The 23,112-nt window shown below is 49.5% G+C and overlaps 2 pseudogenes; both read right to left on the bottom strand.

Annotated features, from left to right (window-relative positions):
* Window positions 1-20,175: 20,175 nt before the first annotated feature.
* On the bottom strand, window positions 20,176-20,343 carry LOC139269938 (U2 spliceosomal RNA; annotated as a pseudogene).
* An 89-nt stretch (window positions 20,344-20,432) lies between these two features.
* LOC139270015 (U2 spliceosomal RNA) lies at window positions 20,433-20,670 on the bottom strand (annotated as a pseudogene).
* Window positions 20,671-23,112: the final 2,442 nt, after the last annotated feature.

A 23,112-nucleotide genomic window follows, 5' to 3' on the forward strand; every position in this document is an offset into this window, starting at 1 on the left:
TACTTACCCCATACATCCAAAACGCAACTTACCGCATCAACGGACGCACCCCAACCGAAGACTACACAGTCCGAAGTCCTCTCCTCCGACCGGGGTACGGCTCACCTAGAAGGCCAAGTGCAGCGAACCCCGAAACCGCGATTCACCGGCAACTGTCGAAAGGGATTGGTGAGCATGGCCCCTGAACCCACAGAGCTATAACTTAGTTAGTTAGGGGAATTGGGGGAGGGAGGCTGGGATAACTTGTGTAAATGTATCTGCATTCGCCTCTTTACCCCATTTAGAGTTTAAGCTGTATTCTTTTCCTCACAGACTGTAATTGGACAATTTATTCAATGTGTTGTACCCCTCAGTGTGTATTGGTCTGTGTGTGTTATTAAAGGTGTGCCTTTTACTTATTTTTAAGCACAATAAAGCCATACCTGCTTCCTACCTTGAAACCGATTGTCTGTCCAAGTCTGTCACAGTCCCTTCATAATTCCAGTGTCTAGTACCAAGGGTGTGGGAGCGATTCGGAACCGCTCATATAAGGTCAGAAGGGAAAGCTGACCCCCTGAAAACCACCCCTTACATAACAGATAAAAGGATGAGGACCCCTGAATTGGGGACAATAGATGGGGAATCCCGTCTAGTTGCCCTTGAGAAGGTGGGGATGGGGCCACTTCTTCAAACGCTGCAGTCCACCTGGTGAATGTACCCACAGTGCTGCGCTCGGCAGCATCTTTCAGTATCGTGACCCCTTGACGGTGCCAGCAAATATCAGCGGGTAATATTTTGCAATGTTGCTGATCTTTTGCAATGAGCAAAACCTGTCAATAATTTATTGATCGAAAGTCGGCAGCATGATAAACATTTCGAAATCAAGTCATCCCAAACCATTATTCGTCAAACCACCAATGTATTCAACAATTCGAGCAGTGTTTCAGTGAGTTATTAATTTCCTGCCCGCCCTACTTAAACAGAGTTATATTTTAAACTGTGGTGACACTTCATTAACAATTCATTTGGTTATAAAATGACTGCGAACAAGGCCACGTGTTTCTATTTTCCAGGGTTGTGCAAGGATCGAGACTCAGAAATCAAATGTCCAACATTCATCGAATCTAAGCACCAATGTTATCAGCTCAAAATAAAAATAATACCATTGCTACTTTACTTTAATGTGTATATTTGATCCACTTTCCATCCCGTCTGTCTCAGGATTGACTGCTCGTGCAATGTTCCGAATATTCATATTGCAATGTGTTTTATACCTGACGGCAAATTTATAATCATTGATTTTTTGCGGCCATAAGTGGACTTTCTCCTAGACTTGGTTTCAGGAGCTCCTTGACAACACGGAACTGTGAACGGCGACCCACACAACACAGATTCCCTTTCATTTCCCAGAACTACAGTGTGATGTAACACTTGTGACTGACACACTAACAGTTTTGGCCCATCGCCGGCTCTCAGCAGATACTTACTTCCGTTCCCTAGAATACCTAGTAATATAAATCAATGTCAATTCAAACCATGTGACTTGTCATGGAGTACAGTTACTGTCAGTCCCAGTTAAAGGTGAGGGAGAGAAGGGAGGCAGAGAAAGTCAGCAGGAGAAGGCCAGCCCGATTCTCCCAGCACAGCCCGGCTCCCTGTCTCTGCCACAGATCTGCCACGACATAAACTGACAACATGCCACTGTGTGAATCCTCCCATTCTCACTGAGAGACATCATCCTGATACACGCAAGGTATAACATCACTGGGTCTTTAGTTGTAGGTTAAAAGAGCATTATAATATCAACACACATATTCCAAAGGGAGAGAGAGAAAAGGGAGCAGGTGATATTTCTGAATTTCTGACACTAACCGGAAATCAGCAACAAATACTGAGTGCAGGGCAAACAGCAAGTTCCCAGAGCCGGCAGAAGGGCAGTAATACAGTGGGCACGGATTCACACAATTAGTAACAGCTTACAGTGACTTGGCGGGGACTGTAAGGACTGCAAGAATACAATCACAGACCATTTGATACTCTGGAGTTTACACTCACACTGAACATGGATTTAGATGAATGTAACTCCCGCTTCAGAAATGGCGATGACTCGGGGTGTGGAGACAGGGAAAGAAGTGAGTGATACAATTTGAGAATATGGCGATAAACAACGTGAACTAAAGACATCTCCAGTCACACTTCCAGCAGCAGACGGGATATGCATTGACCAGAACCGCGAGGAGACTTTGCCCGACAGTGTCAGTGTATTATGATGTCAATGAACATATTACACAGGGAAGGCAGAGGAAAAGGAGAAGATGATATTCAGCACATTTCTGACAGTGAGCGCTGAGCAGCAAAACAAAAGCTTCGGAAGAAACAGAACAATCTCTCGGGCCCGCAGCAAGCGCAGTCATAAAGTGAAGCCCTGCTTCACAGAGCAAGTCATTTCAAAAGCAGTTCCCGGGATACTGAAAGCAGCCTTTCGAACTGGAACAGGTGACAGGGATATCAGCCAATGGGACCGCACTGAAGCAGGCCATTCGACCCATTGTAACCGGGCCTGCTCCCTGAAAGATCTGGCCAATTCATCCATGTCGCTGCTTCTTCCCCATATCCCAGAAAGTTTTATTTGTCAAGTAGATAACCAATTCTCTTCTGCGAGTGATTATTGCATCTGCCGAGCCAACCTCTCAGGCAATGCATTCAAGATCAGAGCAATAAATTCAACTGGGTTTGTCTCTGAGAATTGACGGTGACCTTGGTGCTGGACACAGGGCGACAACTGACCCTGGGCCTTGATATATTCCAAAAAGCCTTATTGTTACAGGCGCCTATCTTCCAGTGCGATCATTGGGCTGCATTGACCCTGGAAGTGGAGACAGTCAGTGGGGCAGTCAGACTCGCTTCACTCTGAGCTTACTGACTTACATCTTTCAATAGACTGTAGACTTTTACAATCTAACAGCCAAAATATCCGAGTTTTAAGCTGCTCACATTTCTTTCACATTAAACCTGGGAGGTTGTGTCGCATCCGGTGGCGGGAACTCATTGACTGAATGTGAGATGTCAGTTTCCTGTTGAAGTTGCATATCCATCGGACCGAACGGTTTAACATTGGCCGCTTTCACACACTGGGCTCTGACACACGGAACTGTAACTGTGCGGGAGAAGAATGTAAGACAGACACAGATTATGGGGCGGAGTGACAGGACTGCATCAAGTTGTGAAAGGTTGGGAGATGGGAGGTAGAAGCACATTGTTCCCAGTGGATGGGGGCTCAAGGAGGAGGCACCAAAGGCACTAGACATTTGGAATAAGGAACAGGACAAACTTCCCAACAAATAGTTGTGAGGTTGTGAGATTCAGTTCCAGGGTTTGTGTATAAGCAGCAAATATGTCCACATAAAAGTGGATGGGATAGGTGTGTGAGGGAAGGGGTGATGAGGGATGTGGGGACAGAGGGGTAAATGCCATTCTCACTAGCTGCTCACTATAAGGATCTGACGGGATTTTAAATGTGAATTTGAATCGGGTGTTGAGCGGCTGTTTCTGGATGTGTGTGGAGCGGGAATCAGAGGGGGAGAATCTGGGCCAATTTCAAACATACTGAGTGTACAGTAATTGTCAGACATTCCCGGCTGTTACAGCAGGTGGAGGGGAAGGAGAGGCTGTCTGTTGTAATGTGAATAAACCCATTGTATCATAAACTGCGCGGATTCTCAGCTATAATTGCACCAGTCCCAATGTCAGTAAATGAAGGAAATAAATGATGTTTAAAATTAACATTCTAATGTCAATAAAACGCTCAGTTAAGGAACACGGGAGAGCGGGAAATATATTCACTGAATTTCTGATAATGAATGGACTTGGAAAAACGCAGCGAAAAAGGACAGTTACCGAGATAGGATCAGTAATGTAGTTAACCCCTGGTCTGAACATTTAGTCCCGGAATATAGTCACTTCCCGGGGATTCCAAGGAATGCTACAATGGGACAGTAAATCATTCCTGTCTGTGTCAGTGTCGGTAGCACGGTGAATGGATAGGCGGTGAACAGATCTCTCATTCTGACAGAGAAGTGATGGTGACTCTTGGCTCTGGACACAGGGCTCCAACTGACTGTCAGATGTGAGATTGAGGGAAATTCCTTATTTATAATCAAGGAACACCTCCCGTGGGATCAGCAAATAGCAACATTGACATTACTTCCAGTCAGTGGGACAGCGGGACATCCCCCTTCATGGAAAGGTGTTATGTAAGTGTTTATAAATTGATGTTGGGTGTTATGAAATGAAACAGCCCAAAGATTGGAATAATATGATGGTCCCATGTCCATGTCTGGAAGTACTGAAAGCCGGGCCCCTGAACCACAAACAGCTCCCTTTTCCTTCTGTGCTGGGACCCGGCTCACACATGGCCATGCACCAATTGCATTCCCCCAATTCTCAGACACCTCTCAAGGTTTCATACCGCCCCCGACCATGAGAACTCGCTCTTGTTCATCTCACACTGAGCTTTCACAATTGGAATACCAATCTGTGTCCTTAGAACAGGAAGAGGTCGGGCTTTCGACCAACAGGAGGAATAAAGTAACATTCAAACCTCAGACAGAACAATGTGCCCAGGCCCTGAAATAACCTGGGTTTGATAAGGATTAGGAGCAGGAGGAGGTCATTGGGCCCCTCGACCCTGCTCCACCATTTAATGAGATCATGGCTGATCTGAAATGTCAGTGGAATTAAAATGCTCTGAATGTTTCAGGGGATGATACAGACACCAGACGCCGGACAGGTGGGAACCGAGGTATAGGGACCCGGACAATATTGCAATAAGCTCTGCCAAGTGTGAAGCAGGATGTGTCTGGAGATCTCCGTCCCCCAGGATGCTGCGGTGGGTCCAACGTTTGTGCTCAGCTCATTATTGTCCATTATTATCCATTCTGTGCAGGCCCACTTTGATCCTTTCAGTAATATAGGATATTAGGACTAGGGATATAGTAACATTGGGAACAGGAGCAGGCCATTCGGCCCATTGGGTCTGCTCCCCATTCACATAGATCCTGGCCAATCTGCAGGCCAGCTCCATTTTCCCTCCTTGCTCCATATCAAGTGATACCCTTATCTAACAAATATCTTCCATCTCAGCCTTGGAAGCCCCACTTGGCCCTGTATCCACTGGGGTGGGAATACCCACATTCCCACTACACTTCCTGCCGAAAAGTGCTTCCGGACCTGGCTCCTCAAAGGCCTAGATCTAATTGTACCTTTATTTCACCAGGTCTTTAATCCCACACCAGAGGAAATAGTTTCTCTGCATCGACCCGATAGAAATGGTTCACATTTTACACAACACTATCAGATCACCCTCCAGTCCCCTATACTGCAGTGAATTTATGTCATATTTATGCAATATTTAGCCACTAAAACCTGGTAATATTCTGTGCAGGAAGGTTCTCTTCCCTTCTAATGGGCGGGAGGGACCTCCACAGGAGACCAATGCAGCCTGGTTGCACAATGCACAGGACTCAAGCGGGAATGTCATCAGAGGACCTGGCTGCAGTGGTGCAAACCTTTCAATGATCTCAGTGGATCACAAACTATTATTTATGTATACTTGTATTTACTCTGTACAGCCATCAGAGGGCTTATCCCCTGGAGTCCCAAAGGATCCCATAATCTCTTGGGAGCACAGGTATTTAAGGAGGCTTCACAGGTTAGAGAGGCACTCTGGAGACCTGCAATAAAAGACTAAGGTCACACTTTACTTTGAGCTCACTGTTCAGTCTGACTCTTTCTCCATACACAACAACTGACGACGAGATACAGATAGTGAACCCAAAGATGCAGAGAACAGTGGGCATCCTGGAGAAATTCTCGGAGGAAGATGATTGGAAAACTTTTGTGGAGTGACTCAACAAATACTTCATGGCCAATGAGCTAGATGGGGAAGAGAGCACTGCCAAACGAAGGGCAAAACTCCTCACCATCTGTGGGGCACCAACTTATGGCCTCATGAAGAATCTGCTCACTCCAGCGAAACCCACGGAGAAATCGTACGCTGATTTGTGCATACTGGTCCGAGAGCATTTGAACCCAAAGGAAAGCATTCTGATGCTGAGTTATCGGTTCTACACCTGCAAAAGGATCTGAAGGCCAGGAAGTGGCGAGTTATGTTGCCGAGCTAAGACGCCTTGCAGGACATTGCGAATTTGAAGGACATTTGGAGCACATGCGCAGAGACTTTTTCATATTTGGGATTGGCTATGAAACCATACTTCGCAAACTTTTGACTGTAGAGACCCCAACCTTAATTAAGGGCATAGCGATAGCCCAGGCGTTCATTGCCATCAATGACAATAGGAAGCAAATCTCTCAGCACCAAATTGCTGCTACAAATACAGTGAACAAACTGATGTTGTTTTTGAATCATAACGTACAGGGCAGGTCACACATACCTGCAGCTACATGACCGCAGATGTCTCAGAGTCCACCATCAAGGGTGATGAGTGCAAGCTATTAACACCTTGTTGGCGCTGCGGGGGTGATCATCGCTTCTATTCATGCCGATTCAAAGACTACGTTTGCAGGGAATGTAGTACAATGGGACGCCTCCAACGAGTGTGCAGGTAAGCTGCAAAGCCTGTTAAATCTGCAAACCACCAGAGGAGGACAGATCCACACAGGATCACGATGAACCAGAGCCTCAGATCGAGGAGGCAGAGGTACATAGCGTGCACATATTCACCACGAATTGTCCCCCGATAATGCTGAATGTTGAACGAAATGGACTCCCGGTCTCAATGGAGCTGGACACGGGCATGAGCCAGTCCATCATGCGCAAAATGACTTTCAAAAAGTTGTGGTGGAACAAGGCCTCGAGGTCAGTCTTAACTCCAGTTCGCACGAAACTAAGAACTTACACGAAAGAACTGATTCCTGTAATCGGCAGTGCTACCATAAAGGTCTCCTACGATGGAGCGGTGCAAAAGCTACCACTCTGGGTGGTACCGGGCGATGGTCCCACGCTGCTCAGCAGGAGCTGGCTGCGAAAGATACGCTGGAACTGGGATGACGTCCGAGTGCGATCGCCCGCTGACGACACTTCGTGTGCCCAGGTCTTAAACAAATTTTCTTCTCTGTTTGAACCATTCATCGGGAAATTCCAAGGATCAAAAATGCAGATCCACCTAATTCCGGCGGCACAACCCATCCATTACAAGGCGAGAGCAGTATCGTACAAGGGTAGAGATCGAGCTAGACTGGCTGCAAAGAGAGGGCATCATTTCGCGGATCGAGTTCAATGAGTGGGCCAGTCCTATCATCCCAGTCCTCAAGGGAAATGGCACCGTCAGAATCTGTGGCGATGACAAAGTAACTATCAATTGTTTCACCCTGCAGGACCAATAGCTACTACCAAAGGCTGCCGACCTCTTTGCAATGCTGGCGGGAGGAAAGACGTTCACGAAGCTGGATCTGACTTTAGCCTACATGATGCAGGAACTGGAGGAATCATCGAAGGCCCTCACCTGCATTAACATGCACAAAGGTCTTTTTGTTTATAACAGATGCCCGTTTGGAATCTGATTGTCGGCAGCGCTATTCTAGAGAAACATGGAAAGCTTACTGAAGTCAATCCCGCACACCGTGGTCTTCCAGGACGACATCTTGGTCACAGGTCGGAACACAGTCGAGCACCTGCAGAACATGGAGGAGGTTCTTAGTCGACTCAACTGCATGGGGCTCAGGTTAAAACGCTCAAAGTGCATTTTCCTGGTGCCTGAAGTGGAGTTCCTGGGAAGAAGGATTGCGGCGAACAGCATCAGGCCCACCAACGCGAAGACGGAGGCAATCGAGAATGCGCTGAGGCTGCAGAATGTGACGGAGCTGCGGCTGTTTCTGGGACTCCTGAACTACTTTGGTAACTTCTTACAGGGTCTCAGCACACTGTTAGAACCACTGTACATCTTACTACGAAAAGGGGATGAATGGGTTTGTGGCAAAAGCCAAGAAAATGCCTTTGTAAAAGCGAGAAAATTGCTATGCTCAAACAAATTGCTTGTGTTGTATGATCCATGTCAGCGTTTGGTACTAGCATGTGATGCGTCGTCATATGGCATCGGGTATATATTGCAACAAGCTAATGATTTCGGGAAAATGCAACAAGTTGCTTTTGCATCCAGAAGTCTGTCTGAGGCTGAGAGAGCCTACAGCATGATTGAGAAAGAAACGTTAGCGTGTGCATATGTGGTAGAGAAAATGCATCAATATCTGTTTGGGGTAAAATTTGAATTGGAAACTGACCATAATTAACTTATATCGCTGTTTTCCGAGAGAAAAGGGATAAATACCAACACATCAGCCTGCATCCAGAGATGGGCGCTTATGTTGTCCGCATACAACTTCGCTATCCGCCACAGGCCAGCCACAGAAAACTGCGCCGATGCTTTCAGCAGGCTGCCATTGGCCACCACAGGGATGGAATTGGCGCAGCCCGCAGATCTAGGCATGGTTATGGAAGCATTTGAGAGTGAGCAATCACCCGTCACTGCCCGACAGATCAAAACCTGGACAAGCCAGGACCCCTTATTATCTCTAGTCAAAAGCTGTGTGCTTCACGGGAGCTGGTCCAGTGTCCCAGTGGAAATGCAGGAAGAGATAAAGCCTTTCCAGCGGCGCAAAGATGAAATGTCTATATATGCAGACTGCCTTCTGTGGGGCAATCGAGTAGTGGTCCCCAAGAAGGGCAGAGACACCTTCATCAATGACCTCCACTGTACCCACCCGAGCATTGTAATGATGAAGGCGATAGCCAGATCCCACGTGTGGTGGCCCGGTATCGATGTGGACTTAGAGTCCTGCGTTCACAGATGTAATACATGCTTGGAGTTAAGCAATGTATCCAGGGAGGTGCCGCTAAGTTTATGATCTTGGCCCTCCAAACCGTGGTCTAGAGTACACGTTGACTGTGCAGGACTGTTCTTGGTTAAAATGTTCCTTTGAGGTTGAAGAGCGTACTCCAAGTGGATTGAATGGGAGATAATTTCGGCGAGCACATCCGCTGCCACTACTGAAAGCCTGGGGGCCACCTTTGCCACACACGGCCTACCCAATGTGCTGGTGAGCGACAACGGACCATATTTTACCAGTGCTGAGTTCGAAGAATTCATGAGCCGTAACGGGATCAAACATATCACATCTGCCCCGTTTAAACCAGCGTCCAATGCGCAGGCAGAGAGAGCAGTGCAAACCATCAAGCAAGGCTTGAAGAGGGTAACTCGCCCATCCCAAGTCCTGCTTAGCTACCGCACAGGACCCCACTCACTCACTGGGATCCCACCTGCTGAACGGCTCATGAAAAGAGCACTTAAGACAAGGCTCTCGTTAGTTCACCCTGATCTACATGAACAGGTAGAGAGCAGGCTGGCTTCAACAAAGTACACACTGTGATAGCGCAAATGTGTCACGCGAGATTGAAATCAATGATCCTGTATTTGTATTCAATTATGGACAAGATCCCAAGTGGCTTTCCGTCACTGTCATGGCCAAAGAGGAGAGCAGGGTGTTTCGCGTCAAACTTTCAAATGGACTCATTCAACAGAAACACTTGGACCAATCAAACTCAGATTCACGGACTATCCTGAGCAACCCACCTTGGACCCTACCGTTTTTGATCCCCCAACATACACACGAGGGGCAACCGGCACCACGGTTGACCATGAAGCAGAACCCATCATCCGCAACAGCCCAGCAGGGCCCAACACACCAGGGGGCAGCCCAGCAAGGCCAGCTCCACAGCAGCCCAGTGAGGGCCCAACAAATGATTCAACAGCAGCTTTCACACCGAGATGATCAACCAGGGCAAGAAGGGCCCCAGATCGACTCACATTGTAAATAGTTACACTTTTGAATTTGGGGGGATCCCTTGGGAGCGCAGGTATTTAAGGAGGTTTCACAGGTTGGAGAGGCACTCTGGAGACCTGCAATTAAAGACTAAACTCACACTTTACTTTGAGCTCAGTGTTCAGTCTGACTCTTTCTCCATACACAACACAGATCCTTACTGAAAAGCCACACTCTACCTCATCCTGCTGTGCCAATCCTCACATCCCCATCACTCTACCTTCCCTAATCCTGCACTTCCTTACTCACACCAACTTAGCTTGCACCTCCACTCATCCCCTCTCTCTATCTCCATTATCACATCCCTTTCTCACCAGCCACCCCTCGCACTCACCCTCACCTCGTCCAATCATACCAACTAAGCACACAAGGGTAGGCACTTGGCTCTTTTAGCCAAATAGTAAATCTTTATTTTTAACATGTTGCCTTCTTGGACAGTGGAAGTGTCTCAGTGAGTTGCAGTGATTAGCGAGACATAACATTACTCCCGCAATGGTGCTGAGTGTGAAAGGAATGATTTGTGCATTGTAGGGGTACTGTATGGTGCTGTTGTGGGGTGGTGCCAAACTGGTGCATCATGTGGCAGCCACAGTGCACAGTGTGAAGGGAAGTAAATGTGGCCACGGTGAGGGTATCCCTGGCCTCCCGGGCAGCAATGTCTTCAGGTGCTGATGCCCCGTGTCCTGTGCAGCATCAGGTGATTACGGAGAATGTTGATGCTGTGGTTGGTGCTGCTGGTATGTCTGGTGATGCTGGTGTGTCTGGTGATGTTGATGTGCCGGGTGATGCTGGTGTGTCTGGTGATGCTGGTGTGTCTAGTGATGCTGGTGTGTCTGGTGATGATGGTGTGTCTGGTGCTGCTGGTGTGCCTGGTGATGCTGGTGTGTCTGGTGCTGCTGGTGTGTCTGGTGATGCTGGTGTGTCTGGTGATGCTGGTGTGTCTGGTGATGCTGGTGTGTTGGGTGCTGCTGGTGTGTCTGGTGCTGCGGGTGTGCCGGGTGATGCTGGTGTGCAAGGTGATGCTGGTGTGCCTGGTGCTGCTGGTGTGTCCGGTGATGCTGGTGTGCCGGGTGATGCTGGTGTGTCTGGTGATGCTGGTGTGTCCGGTGATGCTGGTGTGTCTGGTGATGCTGGTGTGCCGGGTGATGCTGGTGTGTCTGGTCATGCTGATGTGCCGGCTAATGCTGGTGTGCCTGGTGATGCTGGTGTGTCTGGTGATGCTGATGTGTCCGGTGATGCTGGTGTGTCTGGTGATGCTGGTGTGCCGGGTGATGCTGGTGTGCCGGGTGATGCTGGTGTGCCTGGTGATGCTGGTGTGTCTGGTGATACTGGTGTGGCTGGTGATGCTGGTGTGTCTGGTGCTGCTGGTGTGCTTGGTGCTGCTGGTGTGTCTGTTGATGCTGGTGTGTCTGGTGCTGCTGGTGTGTCTGGTGATGCTGGTGTGTCTGGTGCTGCTGGTGTGCCTGGTGATGCTGGTGTGCCGGGTGATGCTGGTGTGCCTGGTGATGCTGGTGTGCCGGGTGATGCTGGTGTGTCTGGTGATGCTGGTGTGTCTGGTGATGCTGGTGTGTCTGGTGATGCTGGTATGTCTGGTGATGCTGGTGTGCCGGGTGATGCTGGTGTGTCTGGTGATGCTGGTGTGCCAGGTGCTGCAGGTGTGTCTGGTGATGCTGGTGTGTCTGGTGATGCTGGTGTGTCTGGTGATGCTCGTGTGTCTGGTGATGCTGGTGTGCCGGGTGATGCTGGTGTGTCTGGTGATGCTGGTGTGTCTGGTGATGCTGGTGTGCCGGGTGATGCTGGTGTGTCTGGTGATGCTGGTGTGCCAGGTGCTGCTGGTGTGCCTGGTGATGCTGGTGTGTCTGGTGATGCTGGTGTGTCTGGTGATGCTGGTGTGTCTGGTGATGCTGGTGTGTCTGGTGATGCTGGTGTTCCGGGTGATGCTGGTGTGTCTGGTGCTGCTGGTGTGCCGGGTGATGCTGGTGTGCCAGGTGCTGCTGGTGTGCCGGGTGCTGCTGGTGTGCCTGGTGATGCTGGTGTGTCTGGTGATGCTGGTGTGTCTGGTGATGCTGGTGTGCCTGGTGCTGCTGGTGTGTCTGGTGATGCTGGTGTGCCGGGTGATGCTGGTGTGTCTGGTGCTGCTGGTGTGCCGGGTGATGCTGGTGTGCCGGGTGCTGCTGGTGTGTCTGGTGATGCTGGTGTGTCTGGTGATGCTGGTGTGCCTGGTGATGCTGGTGTGTCTGCTGATGCTGGTGTGTCTGGTGCTGCTGGTGTGCCGGGTGATGCTGGTGTGTCTGGTGCTGCTGGTGTGTCTGGTGATGCTGGTGTTTCTGGTGATGCTGGTGTGTCTGGTGATGTTGGTGTGCCTGGTGCTGCTGGTGTGTCTGGTGATGCTGGTGTGTCTGGTGATGCTGGTGTGTCTGGTGCTGCTGGTGTGTCTGGTGCTGCTGGTGTGTCTGGTGATGCTGGTGTGTCTGGTGATGCTGGTGTGCCAGGTGCTGCTGGTGTGTCTGGTGATGCTGGTGTGCCGGGTGCTGCTGGTGTGTCTGGTGATACTGGTGTGTCTGGTGATGTTGGTGTGCCGGGTGATGCTGGTGTGTCTGGTGATGCTGGTGTGTCTGGTGATGCTGGTGTGTCTGGTGATGCTGGTGTGCCTGGTGATGCTGGTGTGCCGGGTGCTGCTGGTGTGTCTGATGATGCTGGTGTATCTGGTGATGCTGGTGTGTCTGGTGATGCTGGTGTGCCGGGTGATGCTGGTGTGTCTGGTGATGCTGGTGTGCCTGGTGCTGCTGGTGTGTGTGGTGATGCTGGTGTGTCTGGCGATGCTGGTGTGCCAGGTGCTGCTGGTGTGTCTGGTGATGCTGGTGTGTCTGGTGATGGTGGTGTGCCAGGTGATGCTGGTGTGTCTGGTGATGCTGGTGTGTCTGGTGATGCTTGTGTGCCGGGTGCTGCTGGTTTGTCTGGTGCTGCTGGTGTGTCTGGTGATGCTGATGTGCCTGGTGCTGCTGGTGTGTCTGGTGATGCTGGTGTGTCTGGTGATGGTGGTGTGCCAGGTGATGCTGGTGTGTCTGGTGCTGCTGGTGTGTCTGGTGATGCTGGTGTGTCTGGTGATGCTGGTGTGCCGGGTGCTGCTGGTGTGTCTGGTGATGCTGGTGTGCCGGGTGCTGCTGGTGTGTCTGGTGATGCTGGTGTGTCTGGTGATGCTGGTGTGTCTGGTGATGCTGGTGTGCCGGGTGCTGCTGGTGTGTCTGGTGATGCTGGTGTATCTGGTGATGCTGGTGTGCCAGGTGCTGCTGGTGTGTCTGGTGATGCTGGTGTGCCTGGTGATGCTGGTGTGCCGGGTGATGCTGGTGTGTTTGGTGATGCTGGTGTGTCTGGTGATGCTGGTTTGTCTGGTGATGCTGCTGAGCCTGGTGCTGCTGGTGTGTCTGGTGATGCTGGTGTGTCTGATGACGCTGGTGTGTCTGGTGATGCTGCTGTGCCTGGTGCTGCTGGTGTGCCCGGTGATGCTGGTGTGTCTGGTGATGCTGGTGTGTCTGGTGATGCTGGTGTGCCTGGTGATGCTGGTGTGTCTGGTGATGCTGGTGTGTCTGGTGATGCTGGTGTGTCTGGTGATGCTGGTGTGTCTGGTGCTGCTGGTGTGTCTGGTGATGCTGGTGTGCCGGGTGATGCTGGTGTGTCTGGTGATGCTGGTGTGTCGGTTGATGCTGGTGTGTCTGGTGATGCTGGTGTGTCTGGTGATGCTGGTGTGTCTGGTGATGCTGCTGTGCCTGGTGCTGCTGGTGTGCCTGGTGATGCTGGTGTGTCTGGTGATGCTGGTATGTTTGGTGATGTTGGTGTGTCTGGTGATGCTGGTGTGTCTGGTGCTGCTGGTGCGTCTGGTGATGCTGGTGTTGGGGCTGATCGTGGTGGGATTCTGAGGACCAAGGTGAGATTTTTTCAAGGGCACCGATGCGGATGGAATATCTGGCAGCTGAAGTTGAGATGACAGAAGCGATCTGTCAATGGTGAGAGAGGTTGCTCCAAGGAGGTGCCAGTGAATAGAGAGTTTACTCCAAACACTTCCAACCAGCTTCAAGCTCAAATGTGTATTCCAAATCCTGAATGCTCCAGCTTCTGAGATTGGAAGAATAGGCAGGTATTTCAGGAGAACCCTAAGGGGAATCTCGCTCTCTAACCAGTTTTGTGTTCTGAAATTCGGTGTGGGAGATGTTTCCCAAGGATAATTCAGCCTGCTCCAAGACCATAGCACCATGTGTGGCTCCGCTGTATGGGACGGGTGGACAAGGGGGGGTGGGGGGTGGACAAGGGGGGGATGGGGGTGGACAAGGGGGTGTGGGGCGGTGGACAAGGGGGGGGGCGAGGGAGGAGAAAGGTCAAGAGAGCCATAGTTATAGAGGATTCTATAGTCAGGGGAGCAGACAGGTGTTTCTGTGGCCATAGTCATGAGTCCAGGATGGTATGATGCCTCCCTGGTGCGAGAGACAAAGATATCACAGAGCGGCTGCAATCCATTCAGAAGGGGGAGGGTGCACTGCCAGACATGTCAGACTGCCAATGACATGGGTAGAAAGAGGGACAGGAATGGCAACTCAACGTTCCTGGTTACGGGGCTTTCAGATGAGATAGAGAGGGTTTAAAATGAGGCATCGTGACATTATTGGTTAAAGAAACAATTATAGCTGTGAGAATGCATGCCATGTTAGACGAATCTTCAACTGATGCTATATGGATTGCAATAAGGAAAAAATAGGGACAATCACATTGCAACGAGTGTACTATCAACCCGCAAACAGTCCGAGGGTGATAGGAGAGCACATTTGCAGGATCATTTAACACAAGTGCAAAAACAATAGGGCAGTAATAGTGGGGGATTTCATTTAGCCCAATATTAGCTGGGATACAATCAGTGTAAAAGGTACAGGCGGCCCAGAATTCCTAAACTGTATTCAGGAGAAGGTTTTTAGCCAGTTAGCCAGCCTAACAAGAGTGTGGGGGATCAGTTCTGGATTGAGTGTCAGGGAATGAAGCTGGGAAGGTGGAAGGGATATCAGTGGGAGAGCATTGTTGTGGTCGTGATGATAATTCAGTTAGATTTAGCATAGTTATGGATAAGGACAAAGATAAAACTGGAGTAAAGGTTCTAAATTGGGGGAAGGCCAATTTTACTGTGTTGAGAAGTGATTTAGCCAAAGTGGACTGGAAACAGCTACTTAAGCTACAGTGGGAGGCATTCAAGAGGGAGAAACAAGGGGTTCAGAGTAAACATGTTCCCACAAAGAAAATGGAAGAACTGCCAAATTTAAAAGCCCCTGGATGACTAGGGGCAGAAAGGGGAAGATAAGGCAAAAAGGGAAGCTTAGATCAGATATCCAGAGCTCAATACTGCAGAAAGCCGAGAAGAGGATAGAAAGTGTAGGGGTGACATCACAAACACAATTAGGAAAGAAAAGAGAGAGCATGAAAATATACTGGTGAGTAGAATTAAAGAAAACACAAAGATATTTTTTCAGTTGATAAAGAGCAAGAAGATAAGTAAGGAAAGAGTAGGGCGGAGGATGGGGGTAAGGTACTTAATGAATCATTTGCCTCTATCTTCACAAAAGAGGGGGACCATGCAAATGTAGAAGATAAGGAGGAAGAGAGTGAAATATTGGATGGGATAAACATAGTGAACACCAATGCCTCTAATGCTTCATTGCAGAATGTGCAGGCTCTCTCCCTGGGACGTGGATCTGCCATGAGTACAGCTGCTTCTGTCCTCTGGCTCCTTGTCCTTGTCCTGCTCCTTGCTGAGGCAGCTGCACAGCCAGCAATGCTGAGAATGAGCTTCTGCAGCATCAATCAGCCTCCCCTTTAAGAACTAGAACCAGCCGGTGAAAATGATGACTTGCAATTAAACTGCACGTGATATTGGTCCACCTTTTGAGTGTAATGCCAATGAGCTTGGTCTTAAAGACTTGAATTAGCGCTCCAATCATTTCTTTGAGTGGTCAGAATGAATTTTGCGTACAATCTAAAGCATTAGCACCTGGCGCTAATTCTCCAACTTTTCAAATGATACCGGCCATTCCTGGGTATAAATAATTTCTCACCCATTGTCTTTGTTCCCACCACAAAATCCGTTCCCTAGCCACCAATTCCATCCCTCTCCCTTGCAACTGACTGAGCTGAACTTTGGTGGCATAGTTGACACGTGATGAGCTTCTGAACACATGCCATCACGAAGACTGCCAATTGGCACCTCTGTAACATCGCCCATCTCCGCCCCTGCCTCAACACATCCCCAGCTGAAACCCCCATCCATGCCTTTGTTAACTCTAGACTTGACTATTCCAATGCTCTCCTGGCCGGCTTCCCACATTCTACTCTACGTAAACCTTAGGCCATATAAATCACTACTGCCTGTATTCTAATTCTCTCAAAGTGCTGTTCACCCACCGCCCCTGTACTCGCTGACCTACATTGGATACTTGTTAAGCATTGCCTGGATTTTAAAATTCTCACCCTGATATTCAGATCCCTCCATAGCTTTGGCCCTCCCTATCTCTATAATATCCTCTAGCCCTACAATCCTTGCAGATAGCTGCGCTCCTCCAATTCTGGCCTCTTGTGCACCTCCCATTATAAGGGCTCCACTATTGGTTGCCGTGCCTTAAGATGCTGAAGCCCTAAGCTCTGGAAATCCCGCCCTGTACCTCTCCGCCTGGCTCCGACTCTTTCCTCCTTTCAGACTCTCGTTAAAACCTACCTCATTGACTAAGTATTTGGCCATTGGCCCTAATATCTCCTTATGTGGCTCAGTGTCAAATGTTGTTTGATAACGCTCTTGTGGTGTTTTACTGCTTTAAATGTGCTGTATAAAGGTATGTTTTTGTTGTTGTTGTATTTATGATAAAAGTATAAGAAATAGGAGCAGGAGAATGCTATTCAACCGATCGAGCCTGCTCTGCCACTCAAAAAGATCATGGCTGATCTTCTACCTCAATTCCACCTTCCCGCACAATTCCCGTAATGTCTTGTGATAGAGACAGTGCCTGGGGTTGCCCTGAATTTCTGAAATACTTGGTACCCTTTTATAAACTGAGACACTCTCATAAACCCCTGTTAACACTGATACAGTCCAAGGACTCCCTGACTGTCTACTGTCCTCGGCATCCCTTTATACGCTGACTCACTGTCTCTGAGAGCCTAAATAGTGACCTCATTTGGGGATGTCCTAAATGAATAGTGTCCTTGACACCCTTTTAAACATTGACCCAATCTCACAAAATCCTTTGATGCTGACACAGTCTCGGTACTACCTGAATGATACAATACTTGGTGCCCTTTTTACATATTGACCAATGCAAATAATGAAAGTATTGGTGACCGCATTTTGTACATTCCAAATACCACTGCCCTATCATGTTTGCCTGCTGATTTATTCCAGTTGCCCAGCCCTCATAAAGTTAAAGGACTTCCTGGCCATTTGTTTGGAGCACTGTTAGAATCATAAGAACATAAGATAAGGACAATAGGAATAGCAGCAGAAGTAGGCCTTACAGCCCCTTGAGCCTGCTCCACTGGTCTATAAGATCATGGCTGAAGTTGGACCTTAACTCCACCTTCCCGCACTATCTATTTTTAGGCTGGATAGCTCTTGGTCGGCCGGCACGGACACGATGGGCCGAAATAGCCTCCTTACATGCTGTAAATTTCTATGAATCTATGATCTCCATATCCCTTGATTCCCCTCGAGTCCAAAAATTTAGCAATCTCAGCCTTGAATATACTCAACGACTGAGCATCCATAGACCTCTCGGGAGAAAATTGCAAAGTTTTACATCCCTCTGACTGAAGAAATTCCTGTTCCTCTCAGTCTTAAAGGGCCTGCCCCTTATCCTGAGACTATGCCTCCTAATTCTAGACTCTCCAGCCAGGGAAAAAATCTCTCAGCATCTACACTGTCAATCCCCCTCAGAATCTGAAGTGTTTCAATGAGATCAGCTCACATTGTTCTCAAGCTCAGAGAGTATAGTCCCAATCTACTCAATCTCTCCTCACAGGACAACGCACTCATCCCAGGAAATAATCTTCTGATTCTCATCAATCTGATGATACAAAGCTTGCTGGGAATGTAAGTTGTGAGGAGGATGCAAAGAGACTACCAGGGGATGTAGACAGACTAAGTGAACAGGCAAGACATGGCAGAAGGAATATAAAGTGGAGAAATGTGAAGTTATCCACTTTGGTAGGAAAAATAGAAAAGCAGAGTATGTTTTAAATGGTAAGATTGGGAAATGTTGGTGCTTCGAGGGATATGGCTGTCCTTGTACAATAATCACTGAAAGTTAATATACAGGGACAGCAAGTAATTAAGAAAGCACATGGTATGTTGGCCTTGATTACAAGAGGATTTGAGTTTAAGAGTAAAGACGTCTTACTACAATTATACAGGGCCCTGGTGAGAAGGCACCAGGGGTATTGTGTACAGTTTTGTTCTCTTTACTGAAGGAAGGATATACTTGCCATTGAGGAAGTGCAACAAAGGTTCACCAGGCTGATTCCTGGAATGTGGAGATTGTCCTATGAGGAGAGATTGAGTAGACTGGGCTTATATGCTCTAGAGTTTGAATGAATGAGAGGGGATCTCATTGGAACATACACAATTCTGACAGGGCTTGACAGGGTATATGCAGGGAGAAGATGTTTCCTCTGGCTGAGGAGTCTAGAACCAGGGGTCACTGTCTCAGAATAAGGGGTTGGCCATTTAGGACTGAGATGAGGAGAAACTTCTTCACTCAGAGGTTGGTGAATCTCTGGAATTCTCTACCCAGAGGGCTGTGGAGGCTCAGTCTTTGAGTATATTCAGGACAGGATGGTGACAATTTTTTAGGACAGCCGAATTTGAGAAGGACACTCTATGATCCCTCATGGTTGACAGAGTCGAAGGCCTTTGTGAAGTCAAAGAAGGCCATGTACAGAGGTTGATGCTGCTCCCTGCATCTCACTTGAAATTGATGTGTGGTGAAGACCATGTCTGTTGTGTCCCTTAGTGGGCAGAATCCACATTGTGACTCTGGAAGGAGCTCTTCAGCCATTGGGAGGAGACGATTGAGGAGGATTCTTGCGATAATCTTTGCAGTGGCAGACAGCAGGGTAACTATTCTGTAATTACCGCAATCGGATTTGTTCCCTTTCTTGAAGATGATTACGATCATGGCGTCTCTGAGATCCCCAGGCATGCTCTCCTCCTTCCAGATAAGAGAGATGAGGTCATGGATTTGCGTCAAGAGTACTTCTCCGCCATGCTTTAGTACTTCGGCGAGGATTCCATCTGCTCCTGAGGCCTTGTTGTTCTTCAGTTGTCGGATGGCCTTTCCATCCTCATGCCGGGCTGGGATTGTGCTGAGGTGGTGGTGGGCAGCTTGCTGTGGGATGGAGTCAAGGACACTCACGTCAAAGACAGATCCTTGGTTGAGGAGATCCTCGAAGTGCTCCTTCCAGCAGGCACTGACTGCATCTCTGACCTTGATGAGCACTCCTCCATTCTTAGCTCTCAGCACAGTAGGACCTCAGTGCTTGGGCCATAGGTGGTCTTGATGTGCTAAAAAATCCATGCACGTCGTGGTTGTCGAGTAGTTGCTGGATCTCCTGCACTTTTTCCACCCACCATCTGTTCTTTAGGTCACGAGTTTGTTGTTGGACTTCGGCCTTCAGTTGTCTATAGATCTGCTTTCTTTCTCTCGAGTTGTGGTGTTGTTTCCAATTCAAGAATGCCTTGCATTTACAGTTTATTAGCTCCTGGATCTCCTGGTCCTCCTCATCGAACCAGACTTGATGTTTCCTGGTAGAGTAACCAAGAGTTTCTTCACAGCTGCTAATTATTGTGCGCTTGAGGTCAGACCAGACTGCCTAGGAAGAAGGATATTCAAGGCGGAGATCGAAAGATTTTTGGATATTAAGGCAATCAAGGGATACGGGGACAGTGCAGGAAAGTGGAGTTGATGTAGAAAGTGTGCCCTGATCTCATTGAATAGTGGAGCAGGCACAAGGGGCCGAATAGCCTACTCCTGCTCCAATTCTTTGGTTCTTATGTTCTTATGAACCATTGTTGCAGCTCCTGCACAGCGAGCTTCTGGGTCCAATGGCAATGGTGCCTCAGAGCCAGGGTGCCCCAGAGCGAGGGTGCCCCAGAGTGAGGGTGCCCCAGAGCCAGGATTTTTTTTTTTTTTAAATCCAATTTCGTTCCAGATCAACTCTAACGCCAAAGATCACTTTGCGCCAATGTGTTTGATCTTAGGCCAAAAGGCCGAGAGGCGAAGTTGCACCGTTCCTGGAAATATTGCAATACCAGGTCGGTGCATGGAGTGGGCGGGGCATGCCCCTGATCCAGCTCCCTGTCCAAAAATCAATTCAATATCATGTCCCCATAGGGCATATTAAACTGATAAGAACAGATTTTTTTTTTTTTCGTTGCCAATCTTTCCAATTCTTTGTCAACTCACAAACGCCAGAGGTCACCTTGCACACATCAAGGATCACTCTGCGCCAATGCTCTTAGCCAAAAGGCCTCGAGCCACTGCACCGTTCCTGGAAGTACTGCAATACCAGGTTCGTGCCATGGAGGTGGATGGGTCAGGCCCCCCACACACCTCCGTGGAGGTGGATGGGTCAAACCACCCCACCTACCTCCTGTTTCAAAAAAGCATAGGAGAATCACCTTCCTGATCCAGGGAGAACCACGTTGGGGTCATGGTTACTCCCCTGTCAGGTCAGTTACGCATGATCTTAGCCAAAAGGCCGAGAAGCGTGCCCCAGAGCCAGGATGCCCCAGAGCCAGGGTGACCAAGAGCGAGGGTGCCCCAGAGCCAGGGTGACCAAGTGCGAGGGTGCCCCAGAGTGAGGGTGCCCCAGAGTGAGGGTGCCCCAGAGTCAGGATTATCCAGAGCCAGGGTGCCCTAGTGCGAGAGTGCCCCAGAGTGAGGGTGCCCCAGAGCCAGGATTATCCAGAGCCAGGGTGCCCCAGAGCCAGGGTGCCCTAGTGCGAGAGTGCCCCAGAGTGAGGGTGCCCCAGAGCCAGGGTGCCCCAGAGCCAGGGTGCCCCAGAGCCAGGGTGCCCTTGCTAGGGGTTTGGATGAGTCAGCCTCCAGCACTGCGCGTGTCTCCCAGCACACCTTGCAGCCCATCCTTGGCAGCTTGCAAAGCATGGTGGGCTCGCAGAGAGAGGGTAGGGACCCAGAACTCACGCCACATGTCACGGGGGAGGGAGCAGCAGCTATTGCAGCACAGGCCGGTGCAACGCAATCGCTTACTGCTGTAATGGGCTCAGTGCTTGGTGGCATAAAGACTGGGTCTGCTCTCGTGCACGCTCAGTCCGCTCTCATGCATGCTCGGTCTGATCTTGTGCACGCTCGGTCTGCCCTCGTGCACGCTTGGGCTGCTCCCGTACACACTCAGTCTGTTCCCGTGCACGCTCGGTCTGCTCCCGTGCATACACGCTCTGTTCCCGTGCACGCTCAGATCGATGCCATGCAAGCGCTGACTGCTGCCATCATTTCTGGGTTCCCCGCAGTTCAACGGAGAGGTCACGGTGCCGAAGCAGGCCAGCAATCTGTGCTCGATGAGATTGGTCCGGATGCTGAGGCGCTGAGGGGGAGTGGCAGTGGGTCGGTAGAAATGGAAGGTGTTGCCCTCTCTCAGGATATCAGCATTCCGTCTCCCACCACTGCCACTTCACCATTGCAGTTGGCGCTGTCTGCACCCCAGCCGTCCGAGACTGCTGCTGCCCAGGCTGAGGTGGTGCAGTCTGCAGCCGGGCCTTCCAGGCCCAGAACTGGTCCAGGGCATCCTGCTAGGCCATGTACAGTCTCTGTATGGCATACTGAGCAGCGGGGGGCGGGGGGGGGTTGCATACCATTATTTTCCCCGGGAGGGGGGAGGGGAAACATAGGGACATACCATTATTGTCCCCGGGTCGGGGAACATATCATTATTATCCCCAGGCTGGGGCGAGACGTACCATTATTGTCCCCAAGGGGCGGGGGGAGATGGGAACATAAACTTTATTGTTCCTGGCGAGAGGGGTGGGAACATACCTTTATTGTCCCTGGGGGGGAAGAGGGAGAGGTGAGGGATGTTATGTATGCAACCCGAGGTAACCTGTATCACACCGGCACCAGAGGGCGTACCTGTTGGAGTCCCAAGGGCTCCCAGCATCCCTTGGGAGCACTGTATATAAGCAGGCCTCCCATACTGTACCAGCACTTGGAGTTTGAATAAAGGAGCTAAGGTCACACTCATGTCTACAATACTCACTTACATTACTTTATCATGAGCTTAACACCTGGTGACGAGATAATGAACAATCATGCGAAAATGCAGAGAACTGTTGGTACCCTGGAGAAATTCTCAGAAGGGGACGATTGGGAGATCTTCGGGGAGTGAATCGACCAATACTTCATGGCCAACAAGCTGGAAGGGGATGAGAATGCTGCCAAACGAAGGGCGATCCTCCTCACCGTCTGTGGGGCAACAACCTATGGCCTCATGAAGAATCTTTTAACTCCGGTGAAACCAACAACCAAATCATATGAAGAACTGTGTACGCTGGTCCGGGAGCACCTAAATCCGAAGGAAAGCGTTCTGATGGCAAGGTATTGATTTTACACGTGTCAACGGTTTGAAGGCCAGGAAGTGGCGAGCTACGTCGCCGAACTAAGGCGCCTTGCAGGACATAGAGCAACGCCATAACGATAGCCCAGGCATTTATGACCACCCGCAAAAACACCAAAACAAATTTCATGGTACAAAGAGGTTTCGGCAAGTACTGTACACAAATTTATGTCATTTTCAGGTAGGAATGCATATGGCAGAACGTACACGCCTGCAGCTGCATGACCTCAGATGACCCAGAGTCTGCCATCAAATGTTAATGCGAGGCAGTTAACACCTTGTTTGCGCTGCGGAGGTGATCATCGAGTCCATCAATGCCGCTTCAAACACTGTGTGCAAAGTCTATGGAACAATGGGATACCTCCAGCGAATGTGCAGACAAGCTGCAAACCCTGCAAACCACCACGTTGCAGAGGAGGATCGATCCATGGCAGATCAGGCTGAACTAGAGACTCGAATTGAGGAGGCAGAAGTGTCTGGGGTACACACATTCACCAGGAAATGTCCACCGAGCATGCGAAAAGTTGAACTGGATGGAATTCCAGTATCCATGGAACTGGACATGGGTGTGAGTCAGTCCAT

This window comes from Pristiophorus japonicus, chromosome 8 (assembly GCF_044704955.1).
Source record: "Pristiophorus japonicus isolate sPriJap1 chromosome 8, sPriJap1.hap1, whole genome shotgun sequence".
Taxonomy (NCBI): domain Eukaryota; kingdom Metazoa; phylum Chordata; class Chondrichthyes; family Pristiophoridae; genus Pristiophorus; species Pristiophorus japonicus.